The following is a 15,989-nucleotide window of genomic DNA, read 5'->3' on the forward strand; positions in this document are numbered from 1 at the left end:
GACTTTACCCCAATCAATTTAGAAGACTCAATAAAATGGTGACCATCTAGGAAGATATAAAATTACAGTCTGAATCAAGAAAGAAAACGGAGCACTAACAATTTAGAAAAAACTGCTATGTCAGAGATGTACACCCAAGGTAAATTGTTTATTGTTCAAATATTCACTGTCCTTCCTAGGAGAATTATGCTGCATGGTCTCATCACTGCAGGCTTGGACATGTGACTGACTCTGCCCAATGGAAGAGGAGTAAAACTGATGAGTCACTCTTAGGCAAATGATTTTAAGAACCAGTGCCTTGGGAATTCCCTGGTGGTCCAATGGTTAGGACTCCTGTTCGATCCCTGGTACAGGAACTAAGATCCTGCAAGGTACTCGGTGTGGCCAAAAACAAAACAAAAACAAACAACAACATAAAAGAGCCAGAGTCTGGTTGGCTACACTTGCTTCTCTTGCCCAAGATGACCTGTAACATTCCAGACCAGGGGTTGTTTGTTTGTTTGTTTGTTTTTTTGAAGTATAGTTGATTACAATATTATATATATTTCAGGTGTACAACATAGTGATTCACAATTTTTTTTTTTTTTTTTTTTTTTTTTTTTTTTTGCGGTATGCGGGCCTCTCACTGTTGTGGCCTCCCCCGTTGCGGAGCACAGGCTCCGGACGCGCAGGCTCCGGACGCGCAGGCTCAGCGGCCATGGCTCACGGGCCCAGCCGCTCCACGGCATATGGGATCCTCCCAGACCGGGGCACGAACCCGTATCCCCTGCATCGGCAGGCGGACTCTCAACCACTTGCGCCACCAGGGAGGCCCGTGATTCACAATTTTTAAAGGTTATATTCCACTTATAGTTATTATAAAATATTGGCTTTATTCCCTGTGAAGAGCAGGGGTTCTTTTATTTTTTTTAATAAATTCACTTTGTTTATTAAAAAAAAAAAAGTCATGGGGATGTAATATACAGCATGGTGACCATAGTTATAGTACTGTATTACAAATTTGAAAGTTATCAAGACAGTAGATCTTAAAAGTCCTCATCATAAGGAAAAAAAAATTGTAACTGTGTAAGTGACAGATGTTAACTAGACTTATTGTGGTGATCATTTTGCGATATATACAAATATTGAATCATTATGTGGTATACCTGAAACTAGCCTCAATTATACCTCAATTATACTTTAATTTAAAGAGTTTAATCTTTTTCAAAAAAAAAAAAAAGAACCTGACAAGTAATCCTAACAGATGGAAGAGAGAAGGGGATTAAGATATACACAGGAGAAAATGTCACCTAAATGAAAATGAGTTAAATTAACAAATCTATTAAAGGGGTTATGTACTGTGTTCTAAGATAAACTAATAAATAATAACAAACACAGGCACGTCAGCTAAAATTTGAATGTCAAGGATCAAGATGATTTTCTTCAGGAATACAGATAGAAAAAGCAAGTAAAGTATAAGGGTAAAAGTCAAGCTGGCTTCAGACTTCTTTACAGCAATATCTGTTGTCTTCAAGTTATTTGGGTTGGAGGGGTTGATACAAAAATCCTAAACCAAGCCAAGAGGGTATATAAATTTAAGGTCAATTAAATTACATGCAAAAGTTCAAGAACAATACCTTTTTGTGATTAAGTTACTTAATATCTACAAAGCACATAGAACAGTGTCAGGCAGATAGAAAGCACTATGTGTTAGTTAATTCATTAAACAAGAATAAAATAAAGTTCATGAAACCCATGAGCTCTTTTTAATAAAACCTACTTTAAGAGAAGCCCTGATCAGACTACAGGTGGGTGCATTGAACCTATTTACACATAGAACAAAAATTAAATCAATGTGGGAAATATGATTTCAGAAAGTCCATATTCTAAATATTGAAATTTAAAAAATAATAATAGAGCAACAGGAAATCCGGAGATGAAAGGCAGAGCTAAGGAGATGTGTCTGTGTACTAATCTCCCCACTTTTATATGGACAATCAAAAGATTATATCTAAAGGTGATGAATGAAGAAATAGAGCTTTTTATTATTCATGTGTTCAACTAGTATTTTTGAAAACCTACTATCTGTCAGAAACTGTTCTAAGTGGTGTGGATTTAACTACAAACAAGGTATATAAGATCCCTGCTCCTTCACAATTTAGTAGGAAAAGACTAAGTCATGCAATTAGATAAGAAAAAAAGAAGTGATGAACAAATCAATGAAAGATTCTCAAATATACATGAGAAGTTACATGATAAAGATGTCATTTCAAACCAGTAACAATAGATGGATAACTCAATAAATGTTATGGGAAACTGACAAGTCAAAACGAAAATTCCAGATGAGTCAAAGATTTAAAGATAAATATTGAAATCCATTAAAATATCATTAATCATTAGAGAAATGCAAATCAAAACTACAATGAGATATCATCTCACACCAGTCAGAATGGCCATCATCAAGAAATCTAGAAACAATAAATGCTGGAGAGGGTGTGGAGAAAAGGGAACACTCTTGCACTGCTGGTGGGAATGTGAATTGGTACAGCCACTATGGAGAACAGTATGGAGGTTCCTTAAAAAACTAAAAATAGAACTACCATATGATCCAGCAATCCCACTACTAGGCATATACCCTGAGAAAACCATAATTCAAAAAGAGACATGTACCAAAATGTTCATTGCAGCTCTATTCACAATAGCCCGGAGCTGGAAACAACCTAAGTGTCCATCATCGGATGAATGGATAAAGAAGATGTGGCACATATATACAATGGAATATTACTCAGCCATAAAAAGAAACGAAACTGAGCTATTTGTAATGAGGTGGATAGACCTAGAGTCTGTCATACAGAGTGAAGTAAGTCAGAAAGAGAAAGACAAATACCGTATGCTAACACATATATATGGAATATAAGAAAAAAAAATGTCATGAAGAACCTAGGGGTAAAACGGGAATAAAGACACAGACCTACTTGAGAATGGACTTGAGGATATGGGGAGGGGGAAGGGTAAGCTGTGACAAAGCGAAAGAGAGGCATGGACATATATACACTACCAAACGTAGGGTAGATAGATAGTGGGAAGCAGCCGCAGAGCACAGGGAGATCAGCTCAGTGCTTTGTGACAGCCTGGAGGAGTGGGATAGGGAGGGTGGGAGGGAGGGAGATGCAAGAGGGAAGGGATGTGGGAACAGATGTATATGTATGACTGATTCACTTTGTTATACAGCAGAAACTAATAAAAAAAATGGAAAAAAAATATTATAAGAAAGCATTGGTGAATCTATGATCCTGCAGTATGAAAAGTCCTTTTGAAGTAAGTCATACAACACAAAAGTCACAAAATTAAAGTTTAATTCATTTAATTGCAAAAATATTTGAAATTTCTATACAGAAAAATTGCACCATAAAACCATAAGCCATCAACAGATGGAATAAATATTTAAACACATTTCTGACAAAAGACTAATTTCTTTAATATGTAAAGAACATGTAAAAATTAATTTAAAAATTTAAGTGTGATAATAGCATTATAATATTTTTCTGTTTGCTTGCTTAAGTTAATGAGAAAGAGACAAACAATCTAGAAAAATAGGTAAAGAATGTGACCAAAAATTGAAATATAATAGCCAGTAGCATAAGGTAAGACTGTCAACCATGCATAATAAGAAATACAAATTGTAATATAGTGTTTGTACCTAATCATTTTACCAACATTTGATGACACACAAGATTCATGAGGATTCTGTTGATGGTAGAATAAATCAATATATACTTTTTTGAAGGACAATTCAGCTATACTCTTTCAATTTTTTTTTAATAAACATATTCTGACCCAGAAAATTTATTGTTGGACATGTACCCTCTGAATATACTTGCCAACTTTTACATGAATTTCTTATTAAAACATTCTTATAAGAGCAAACAAAACAAAACAAAACCTGAAAATATCTAAAATATCAGGAGGGGCAGATTAAAGAAATCATGGCAATAATACTACCTTTATAGTAAGACAGATCTGTGTGGTCTGTCTTATATATATACATATATCTCCATGATATACGTATTTTAAAAATCAAAAGATGTAAATATCAGTGTGTAGACTATCAGTCCTTTGTGCAAAATGTTTTCACACAAATACACATACATGCATACGTGCAAATGTGTATGTACATGTGTGTCTTGATTTCCATAAGATTACATATGCATCCATTAACCCTGGTTACCTTTAGAAAAAGTCATTTTGGGGTAGAAAAGGAGGAGGGAGACCTTTATTTTCATTTTATGCATTTTGGTAATGTTTAATTTTTTTATATACATGTGGATCATTTTTTAAGTTAACAGGAGTTATCTGGGTAGCAGAATCATGAGTCATCATAAATTTCTTTCTCTGCTTTTCTCTATTAAAAATGCTTTAAAATATTATTTAAAATAAAATGTGCCATCATCATTATTCAATTTTTAATAGTTTATAAACTTCTCTTATGTTCAAAAGAAAGTGAATTCTGTAAAGTATTCAGATATTTTGTAAACTGGGAGCAATGCTTTCAGTTTATAGTGTGAGGAGTGATCTGGGGGTTAAACAAGGCTATCATTGGCTCTTGGTATTCTCTTTCTCCCCTGATGGTAACCTGGTCTTTATGGCAAGACAATGGCTTCTTCCCCTAGTTCTCCTTCTCCTAAGTGAAATCTTTAAACTCCATTAAAAACAGATATCCCTGGAGGCTTTCCTAGTAAGTGGACTTGGAGGAGAGACCACAGAGCTCTGAAAATAGTATGAAGCAGAAAAGGAAAAGCAACTTAAATACACTTCTGAAAGTGTTCATTAAAGCAGGATTTCATGAAAGAATTAATTAGTCATTCATTTTTAAGATCCGTTCACCTTACTCAAGTTATTTCAAAAAGAGAAAGACAACTGAAGAGCTGGTACCATTCAACTTCCATTGTGACTTAACTGAAGGTAGAAGCCAAATTGACAAAATGAGAAAAGCATCCAGTTTTGATTTTTAATTACTGACATAGGACATGAAGCAAGAGTCAGCTGATCTGAAAGTTTCTTCCTATCTAAAAGTGCTTCATTTGTTGATTGTTGAAAATGAAGGATAACATATGGGGATGCAATTCAGGCATCTCTTGGTAGTGCCATAATGAAAATCACTCAGTATACATAAATGAAATAAATTATAGAAAATACACTTATACTGAAAATAGCCAAATAGTTCTGGTTCTGTCTGATTCTATGTTTGGCACTTTGGGACACTGTATTAACTCTTTAGCTAAAGTCAAGCAAACTTAAATTTACCCTGAATTCAAATAACAAGAACACTCAAACAACCAGAGATCTTTACTCCTTTATACTACTTTCATGACAAATGAACAAATAGCAGGTAGAGCTAATTTCTTACCCCCTCCCTCCCTCGTTCCCTCCCTCCTTTCCTTCCTTTCTTCCTACCTCCCTTGCATTCTTCTTTCTTTGCAACATCCACTCCATAGTGTCTCAAATGGTTAAGACAAATATGATACAATTTCTATATACTATTTTTAGATTAACAGCTGGTACAAGGATAATACTTGGTCATTATTAAGTATTATGGTACTGAGATTTTCATTATAGAAAACTAAGCAAACTTAAAATTTTCAAAAATAGATTAAATTGTGCTCAGAGACATTTTCTTATAATTATATGTAATGTATAAATAAGTAAAATGTAAAATTGCATTTTGATTTCACTTTTGAAACATTACATAGGATAGGTCCATTCATCTGCATATTAAAATAACTAAGTCACCTAAGTCCCCATCTTTTCTGTATGCATTTTCTGTTTACTTGCCTAATAAGATGCTTAAACAGTAATTTGCTAAGTTAGCAAAAATTAATTGTTGGAAAAGGAGGAGGACTACTGTTAACATTAATTTTCAAGGCATGGAATGTAATGATGGCTGTTTTCCTTAATTGTCTTACAACTTTTTCTACCCTGGATTAGACCAAATATTGCCCATCTTTTAGCTACTTCATGCATGCCAATTGGTCTTTTATTAATTGTTCATACACAAAATGGCACACTAACAACTTAAAATTACTAGTTTCACACTGTAAGTAGACTTAGTTTACTGCTGGATATATACTTACTGGCATGAATGACCTTGAGGGAATAATCTTAAGAACACAATCACTGATAGTTGAATCTTAAGGACATAATCATTGATAGTTTAAAATTGAAAATTTGGATCCTGGAAGCCACATGAGTTTTTTCAAGAATTTTTTCAATCTCTATATGTTTGTAAGTTGAGCCCTTCCTACACTTTCTACATCTCCTTCTTCATTCCTTGTGAGCAGTTAAGTGCCATCAGATCTTATCTTTTCAATCTCCTATAGCTTTCTCCTTCACCCCACGCATCTGCTGAGTTCAAGGATGCCCCATTTCTTGCTTAAATAATTATAACAACCTTTTAATTTGTTCAAAAGAAAAAATAGCATCTTCAGTCTGGCGCTACTCCAAGGCATCATGCTCCCTTCTACCAAAAAGCTTTTTCTCAAAGTAGATTCTATGGAGAAAGGTCCAAATTCCTTTGCCCAGCAAAGTGCTGGCACCCCTCTCTCCTCTTCTGTCCAGCCACAGTAAATTGTCAACCATTTCTTTAATGCATCTTGATGTTTTATGCTTTCCTGCCTTTACCCCTACTGTTCCTCCTGTCTGGAATTCCCTTCCCCCTTTCCTATCTGCTTAACACCTGCTCAGTTTTCATGATTCAACTCAAGTATTATGTCCTCCCTGCAAACCTCTGACCTACAAGGGAAGGTGGTAACTCTATTATTAGTTAACATTCTGGACCTTGTGTACGCTTCTATTTGATCCATTTGCATAATTTGCTGTATTCATCTTTATAGCCCCAGAAACTTAGCAGTCTGGAAAAGTAAAAGTCATTGAATGAATAAAAGTAAAAGTCATTGAATAAAATGCAGGAGGTAGGTTGCTAAAGCTAACCATTTTATTTCATTCTTGGCATAGTGCAATCTGAATCTGAGGTGCTATCTTAGGTCAGTAGAATACCCAGGGTTTATTTGAAGTTCCTCTAGAAGCTGACACTAAGACAAGGGTTTTAGTACAGGTAGTTTACAGAGAGGTGGAGAAAACACAATTAGGGAAGCATTGAGGGAAAGGGAAGGCCAGTAAAGGATGTATTATCAAGCCAGTTACACTGGGGGTGACAAGGGCTGTGGGAGTTCGGATCACCATGCACCCCAGAGTTATCCCTCCCAGAGATGTGAGGGAGGTGAGGTACTCACTCACTAAGTCCCATTGGTCATTGATTGAGGGCTGTTCCTGGGAGGTATTAACTCCCTAGCACATCTGGTCAGCAGCACATGTGGGCAAAGCAAACTCCACCAAATGGGGGAAGTTGGCAATCAGGTGTGTACTGGTGTGGTCAGGGCATTGACCTGTGGGCTGCATCTGGTCTTTGGTGACACTGAGTGGTCATTGTAAATATGAGAGGATGAAATATGATATGATTTCTCAAAATCTCTTAGCTACATATACCCCACATTATTTGCTCAGCAAACAAGTTCTACAGTAGTTAGGGCAGGAAGCAAAATCTTTTGTGTCTAATTAAGACAATTTGTGAAATATGCCCAGGATGAGAATATCCCTTAAGAGTCACCAGTCAGAGTGATTCTCTTGGATTGCTACTATTCATAGAAAAATGAATTTTATCATAATTCTAAAGTCACAGCCCTCAAACCCCTTTTGCCTTTGCAAAATTCTCTTATTGAACTCCTAGGTAACCAAGATGAGAAGGATTTGCGGTCGGGCCCATGAGAACACTGTGGAGAGATGAACATGACTGACACTTCATTGATAACTGTGCCAGGTTTCTCAGGCTTCCTGTACCCCCAGAAACTGTGAAAGGTGCAGAAATATGCAAATAAAGTTTTAAGTAGACGAAGAAGCTCTAGGTTAATTAGAGTAGACGAAGAAGCTCTAGCTCTAATTACAATGTTAAAATACACTATTCCACTAGGAGATTCCTTCTACTAAAAAGCAAATGACTACACAAAACTTCTCCAACAAAGCCAATTATACAAACTTATTATTGATTTTGGTAAGGCTCCCAGAGAACTTCTACTATTTCATGAACTATTTGGAGATACTTTTCACATACTGCTAATTCCTTCTCGTTCACTCATTTACTCAACCTCCTCAGTACTCCTACCTCAGTTCCATGCAGCACCCTCCCACTTCACTCTTCTTCTATACCTGTCATCTAGAAACATCGCCAAGGAGCTCTTGTTAATTCTCAGTCTCTCAGTTGTCCCCCAGACCTCACAAGCATTAGGACTGTGGACATGATTCCTCTTCTGAAAGTTCTTCTCTGATGAATTCTAAGACAAATTACCATTGTCTGTTTTTCACTTCTCTGAAACTTTTCCTTCAATATCTATGCCCTTCCTTGGCAATCTTTTCCTCTCCAAATGGTTAAACCTTAGCTCAGAAGTCTGCAATGCACCTAATCCTTTTCCTGAATTACAGGCCCACCTGCTCTAGACTTCCATGAGGATGCTTGACCAGAGCCTCATAGGTAATTCCAAAAAGAACCACCCCTGCATCTCTTATCTGGCTTCTGCACACACTCCTCTCTGTTAAGGGCACCACTAGGTTTTTGTGACCTGGGCTCCAAACCCTATAGATATTGTTGATTCTTCCCCTACCCAAGGACATTGTCTTGTTCTTCACGTGGGCTTCAGGCCCCCATTACCACCTGAGTGTATAAATACAGAAGCTACTATCCAGTTCCTTCATCTCCAGTCTCTGTCTGTACTCTCTACTCCTACCACTATACTCCACCAAATATGACATTGGTTTTCCTAACATGTATCTCCAACCAGAGCACTCCTCTGGTAAAATCATTTCACAGTGATCCAGTTATGTGAGATAGAGTTCAAACTCCTTAGACTAGCACTCAAGAGTCTTGAGGTCCTGAAGTTTGCTTATGTTTCAAAATATACTAAATATCTGTACCCAGATCCACTTTTCACCTTGTTCTGTGCCTGAGAGGCTGATCTCTATGGCTGCATGGACTGACATTCCCAGCCTCTACAGGATCTCCTCCCCTTGAGTATGATCTGGATCTACAGATATAATGGAAGGATATTACTCCCCTTATTAGGTTATGTTATATGGCAATGAGTGATGGGATTTTTGCAAATGTAATTAAGGTCCCTAATCAATTTAATTTGAGCTAATCAATGGGGAGATTATGTTGGGTAGGCCTAGTATAATCAGGTAAGTCTTTTTTTTTTTAACTTTTTACTTTACATTGGAGTACAGCCGATTAACAATTTTGTGATAGTTTCAGGTGCACAGCAAAGGGACTCAGCCATACATATACGTGTATCCATTTTCCCCCAAACTCCTCTTCCATCCAGGCTGCCACATAACATTGAGCAGAGTTCCCTGTGCTATACAGTAGGTCCTTGTTGGTTATCCATTTTAAATATAGCAGCGTGTACACGTTGATCCCTTTTAGAAGACAGTCTAGTAGTCAAGAGATTTCTCCTGCTGGCATTGATGATCATGAGTGAGTTCTGCTGCATGAATTCTGCCAACAACCCCATAAGCTTAAATGAGTACCCTGAGCCTTAAATGAGGCTGCAGTCCTGACTGTAGCCTTCTGAGATCCTTGGTAGAGAACCAGCTAAGTTGCTCTGGATTGCTGACCCACATGACATAAGAAATGGGCATGAAGCCACTAAGTTTGTGGTAATCTGTTACACAGCAATAGCTAACTAAGACCCTTGTCCTTCTGGGCAAATTAGGTCAATGGAATAAATCAAGATTGTTCAGAGAGTAGGAGGAAAGAGATCTTGAGATACTTATTCTCCCTGCCAGCTCTTTGCCAGCTGACACCCTACCAGAGCTCCCCACTGCCCCCAACTTCTGCCAATGGCTTCTCTTTAGCTGCAGCCATCTCAGAGGGCTAGTAACTGTCCCTACTGTGCCCCTGTAGACTTAAGGCTGGTAAAGCCTCTGGTTTGGATTCCTAATGTAGGGCCAGAGTACCTCACTATCCCTGGTTATTTTTCCTCAACTCTCCCCACACCTTGAGTAAATGTCCCTTTGTTAAACTTTGTTAAATTCTTATTTAAAGACTGTTATTACTATTACTTTCCTGATGGGATCCTACCTAAAGAATAAACTTACTTCCAAGTATGCTATCCAAACCCACCTCCAAATCTGAACTACCAGCCATGCTCCACAGAAAACAATCCGACATTTTCCCACCTGATGTTTTGCCTTTGGGTTGCTTCTACTGTCTAGAATCTAGAGACTGTTGGCATGATGGGGGAAGAAAATCCAAACAAACAAAAACATGAGTTCTAGAACAAACTACTGATTGGGCTCCTTGATACCTGTGTGACCTTGGGAAACTGTCTTAACCTCTCTAGGCAGTTTCTTCATCTGTAAGATGGGCGTAATACCCACTGAGCAAGGGTCTTGTGATGATTAAATGAAAAAAAAAAAAAAAAGTGGAAAGCATCTAGTACATGAAACTCAGTAACTAAAGGTGTTGGTGGAAATTCTGCTGCTGCTAATGCTTTCATTCATAAAGACACCTACTGATCCTACTGAAATTTTACACACCCTGAATTTTTCTCTTAAGTTCTCTCACGTCTATGAATTTAGTGAGTCCACTTTTCAGAAATGAGATTGCTCTCCATTAAACCTATAGAAATTGTTTCTCACTTCTCTTATTAAAGTTCTTACTTCATATGTCTTATATTCATTTACCTGCAAACATGTCCCATTGTTAGGGGAAACACTGACTGAAACTGCCCACCCTGGCCAGGCACCACAGTAACCATTTTCACGAGCTATTTTACAATAGGAGGTCCTGGTAAGGAACCGGGAGCTAATAAGCCACCACAACCTGGAAGAATTCAGCAAAGGTCAAAAGGAGATGCAAGTCCATATGTCCTACCAACCTCCTGTGTTAATTTTATTATGAAGAGTCAAAGGTAATATTTCTCATTAGTATCCTCGCCGGAATCCATGTTGGCTGAGCCATGCATGCGCCACCAGGAAGGACCCTGAGTCAGAACAACTGACAAGAGACAGCCCAGAAACTAATCTCATCACCATAAAACCCAAGATTGCAAACCACATGGCAGAGCAGTCCTCCTGGTTTCACTTCCCCTGCTGCTCTCCGCCCCCCGGGCGCCCCTTCCCAATAAAGTCTCTTGCTTTGTCAGCACAAGTGTCTCCTTGGACAATTCATTTCAGAGTGTTAGACAAGATCCCACTCTCGGGCCCTGGAAGGGGTCCCCCTTCCTGCAACACCATCTCTTCTGCTGAATTCTACATGCATTATGGGCAGAGATTTTGTATCTTTGTATCTCCTGGGCCCAAAGTGGACAGTGCCATGGCCATAATAGCTGCTCAAGAATATTTGCAGACTGGATATGTAAAGAGAAATATTATCATTGACTCTTCACAATATAATTAACACAGATTTTAATATCATTGACAAGATATGCAAACATATTGATATGAATACAATAAAATAATATTTAATGGATATCTAAAACAACATATTAGGAAGCTTATAATTATTTTTCAGAAGCGTGTGCTCATTTAACATTGAGTTTTGCTGTCTACCAAGTGCAAAAGAAAATAACATGAAACAAAGTGAATCTCCCAAGAGCCACTGATGTTAATTTGCATGTGTGTAGTAATTCAAATTGGGCAAATTTTGTTGTCTTGACACATGTCTTCTCACTTATTTTTCACTATAGCTCTGTGAGGAGATAAGCAGTTAATCTCTACATATTATTCATGAGGGAGCTGAGACTATCAGAATTTGTTATTGGCTTAATCAACCTCAGTGGTAAACTTTCTGATGAAACACCCACTGCTAGGCAACATGATAAAAGCTGTTAGAAAAGAAAAAGAAGAAGAAAAGCATACGAAGTCTGTCTCAAAATCAGGCCATAATATTTCAGGCAGAAGGCCAAGAACTACATTTAAAGATACATAGGATAAGTAGCAGTCAAAACCTTGTGTTTGCATGGCATTTTTTACTTCTCCAAGTCCACACATGCTAAGCATTTGACCTTTATCATGCCATCTGAGGCAGGTAGAACATATCTATTTACCCCGATGGCCATTTTAAATTCAGCGATCCATAGCCAAACCAGAATTAGAATGTAAGTCACCCAACTATGTCTTGGGCCATAAGCAACGTGTGTATAGAGCACCTACTATGTGTATCCTACAATACAATACAATCTAGTTAAATGCATAAAATTTATTGTCTCTTAACTTTTAAGGAGTAGTCAGTCTTTGCCTGAAAGGAATAACCCAGACTCAGAATACAAGGCCTACTAGTTGGCAAATAAGTGACTTTACCACACCCATACTTCCACCACATCCAATCATACATCACATAGGTAAAAGTTTGATTGACCACATGCTGCTCTTTGCTGTGGCTCCTGGTTCCTGTGAAAGAACCTCATCCAGGTGAAGTAAGTGGAATTGCTGTTAAGTGTCACACTAGTTCCAAGGTGACAGGTATGCTACCAAGCCTAGAGGTTTCCCTGAGGAGTTGCTGCAGGTTTCAGTGGAATAACAATTACAAGGTAGATGGATCACTTCATGCCTGCTGTGAACTTTACAATATGTGAGAGTCATTATTTTAATGTTAATTTGCATAATGGTAGGTCTGAAAGAACAATGGTGAATGCTAATAGCTGCAGGATGCAATAAAATTAAACATCATCTGGGCTGAACTGCTAAAGGAAAAGTTGCCAGAGTATGACTGTTCAAGCACTTAATTTCATCCCAGGTCATGTCCACATTCAATCAAATGTGATTTCTGGTATCTCTTTGAAAAACTGGCAATAAGTGACTGGAAGGGAATAGCAGCAACCTCCTTTATATAGAATCCTAACCTAGTAGGCTTTGCTGTTTGTTTGTTCTTTTTTTTTTTTTTTTGCGATACGCGGGCCTCTCACTGCTGTGGCCTCTCCCGTTGCGGAGCACACACTCCGGATGCGCGGGCTCAGAGGCCATGGCTCACGGGCCCAGCCGCTCTGCGGCATGTGGGATCTTCCCGGACCAGGGCAAGAACCCGTGTCTCCTGCATCGGCAGGCGGACTCTCAGTCACTGCGCCACCAGGGAAGACTGGCTTAGCTTTTTACGTAACTTGTGTGTCCCCTATGAGGAAGCTGAATTTGCAACTACCATCACCTTCCCCAAATGACCCCTGACCCCAACTCTCACCACTCCCCACATCTGGCACATACACTAAATTTGATACACCCAGAAAGAATGACTCTCACCTTATGGGCTGAAAAACTTGCAATAAACCTTTGAAGAAGGTAGCATGGACCATGGCTAGCAGCAAGTGATATTTTCAAGGGAAATAGACACTGTCACCTCAAAGTAATAACCCTGCATTCTGAGCTGCAGGTGGCTGTGCACAAAGAGAATAAAATGAGGTCATCTCCATTTAGATTTATTGTTTCAAACTCTTCCTAATGTCTAGAAAATGGGTAGGTTCGATCATCCTGTACTTCGCACCCCAAATCTGTCTTTAGAGATTATTTATTTACTTACATATTTACTTCTTTATTTATTGACTTCTTTCTCCCAAGCGTCCAAACTCATTTCCACCACAAGAGGGCAGCCATCTCTAAAAAACAGCCAGAGAGCCTGGATCTTAAGAGAAATAGGGCCAACGTTTAGGAAGTTGTGCTTGGGCAGGGCATTCAGCAGCCCCTGGGTAATCACATATCACACACAAGAGGTTCTGTGATGGGCAACACTGAAATGGGATAGAGTGTCCAGAAGTGCCAATTTTCCCTCCAATTCTTGATGATCAAAGATTATTTCACAGACTGACAAGGCTCCCAAGTTATGAAGGCCTGCAGCTGTGAGACATCCTTGATGTCAACACCAAAGATTTATTTTTCATCCTTACTTGAGGCACATTCAATAGCTGTCAGCTTTCTCCTCCTCTTTAAAAGCTACACACTGATTTAGGTTTCATATAAGTTTTGTTTTGTTTTTTAAATCTCACTGATGACAGAAACTATTGTTAACTCCTCAATTAAACTTGATAGGGAAGGAAATTGTTTCAGAAGCACAATAAACACTTTCTGACTTAAAGTGTCTGTGAAGAGAATATGTTCGCTTGCCAACTTGTTTGGTGTCCAATGATTCAGAGTGGCAAACAGCTTACATAGTGCATTTTCAGGGAAAAATAGTACCATGTTCCTGAATATTTTGTCCCCCCTCCCCCCCCATTTATTTTCCTAGTAGGCAGGCTTCCTCATAAATACCTTATTTGACCTTTATACTTGCAGAAACAGCGAGTGCCTAATTCCCCTCTGTGAGTTACTAATCCGATTTACGTGAGCGGAACCTAGAATTATTTTAGCTTTCCGACTGAAAAAATAATACACATGGATAATAGATTGTTATGAGTTCCTGCTTCAGGCTTTTTCTCTTTCTGCTCTGCAGGCTGAAGGTTCTGTGCAAGAGAACTTGATTTTGCCCATCTGGCCTTTTCCAAAAATTTTCTCCCTTTGGGTAAACTTGTTGAGCTGTGCATGGGGGATCCTGGAATCCTGGAAAGGATTGAAAGCCTTAACTTTGAAATTTGTGGTGCAGCAGATTTGGGGACTCTCTCAGGACTCTGAGGAAGACAAGTCACTTGACCACATGTCACAGATCAGCTGCTGGGGACTGGTGTAAGTGGGTGAGGCAGAAGGTTCTAAGGTCTCAGACCAGAATTGTCCTCTCTGCTTGGCTCACACTGTGCGTTAGTTTACCTTCCTCTGAGTTGCCTCTGAGCTGGGCAAGATAAATATCACAAGGCATGAAGTGATTGCACCGCAAGAAAAAATAAAATCCCTCTCATCCTCTCTTCTCTCTCTCTCTCTGTCTCACACACACACACACACACACACACACACACACACACACAGAGGCCACGATGCGCATGTCACGTATAGCAGGACATCCATTTCACATAGACATATGTTTACAGAAATGTGCGCTTTCCTTAGCACATATTTACATATATGGATATATTTAGAGACATACACGTGTATATTTGTGTATTACATATATACTTTTTGGAGTAATAGTGCACATTTATATAAATAAATTTGCATATGTAAATAAATATATCTCTCTGTGTTAAAGTTTAAGTAACACCCAATATCCAATCTCTAGTTTTCTTTTAATTCTCCTCCCACCCCGGGGAAACACAGAAGTGTGTACCCCAAGCCTATGCCAAGATGCCTTGTAACTTGGTTGAGTTCTTCTTTTAATCGACTACTATTGAACATCTTCAAACTGAAAGTTGAATAACGGGCCGGGAGGGGAAATAAGGCCCGACTCAGCATTCGTCCGCGATTTCGCTCCCGGAGCCCCAGCCAGGGGCCGCCGCTCCGACGGATCTCCCCTCTGAGGGCAGGGGCTGGAGGCGCGAGCGCCCCCTCTGCGGCCGCGAGTCCCCGCCCTCGGCCCCACCCCGCCGCGGCTGCCCCGGCGCGCCGTCCACACCCCTGCGCGCTGCTCCCGCCCGTTCGGGGATCCCCGGCGAGCCGCGCCACCGAGGGGGAGGTGTTCGGCCTGGGCCGGGAGGGAGACGGCAGGCGGCGTCCCCTTTAAAAGCCGCGAGCGCCGCGCCACGGCGCCGCCGTCGCCGCCGGAGTCCTCGCCCAGCCGCGCCGCGCTGCGCCCGGCTCGCGCTGCGCCCGCCGCTCCGCTTCCCACACCCGGCCGGGGATTGGCAGCCGCCGCCGGACATCGGCCGCCACAGGCTTCGCCGCCCACCCGGACGACCTCGGCGCGAGCGCCTCGCGGATTACTGCGGGCTCCGAGGCACCCGCGCCCGCAGACCCTGCGCGGGTTGTAGCACCCGGCCGTGCGCGCCGCTGCGCCGTGGCCTCGGCTGCCCGGGCCGCGCCGGAGCCGAAGACCGGCGTGCAGAGCGCCG

This window comes from Mesoplodon densirostris, chromosome 16 (genome assembly GCF_025265405.1).
Source record: "Mesoplodon densirostris isolate mMesDen1 chromosome 16, mMesDen1 primary haplotype, whole genome shotgun sequence".
Classification (NCBI taxonomy): domain Eukaryota; kingdom Metazoa; phylum Chordata; class Mammalia; order Artiodactyla; family Ziphiidae; genus Mesoplodon; species Mesoplodon densirostris.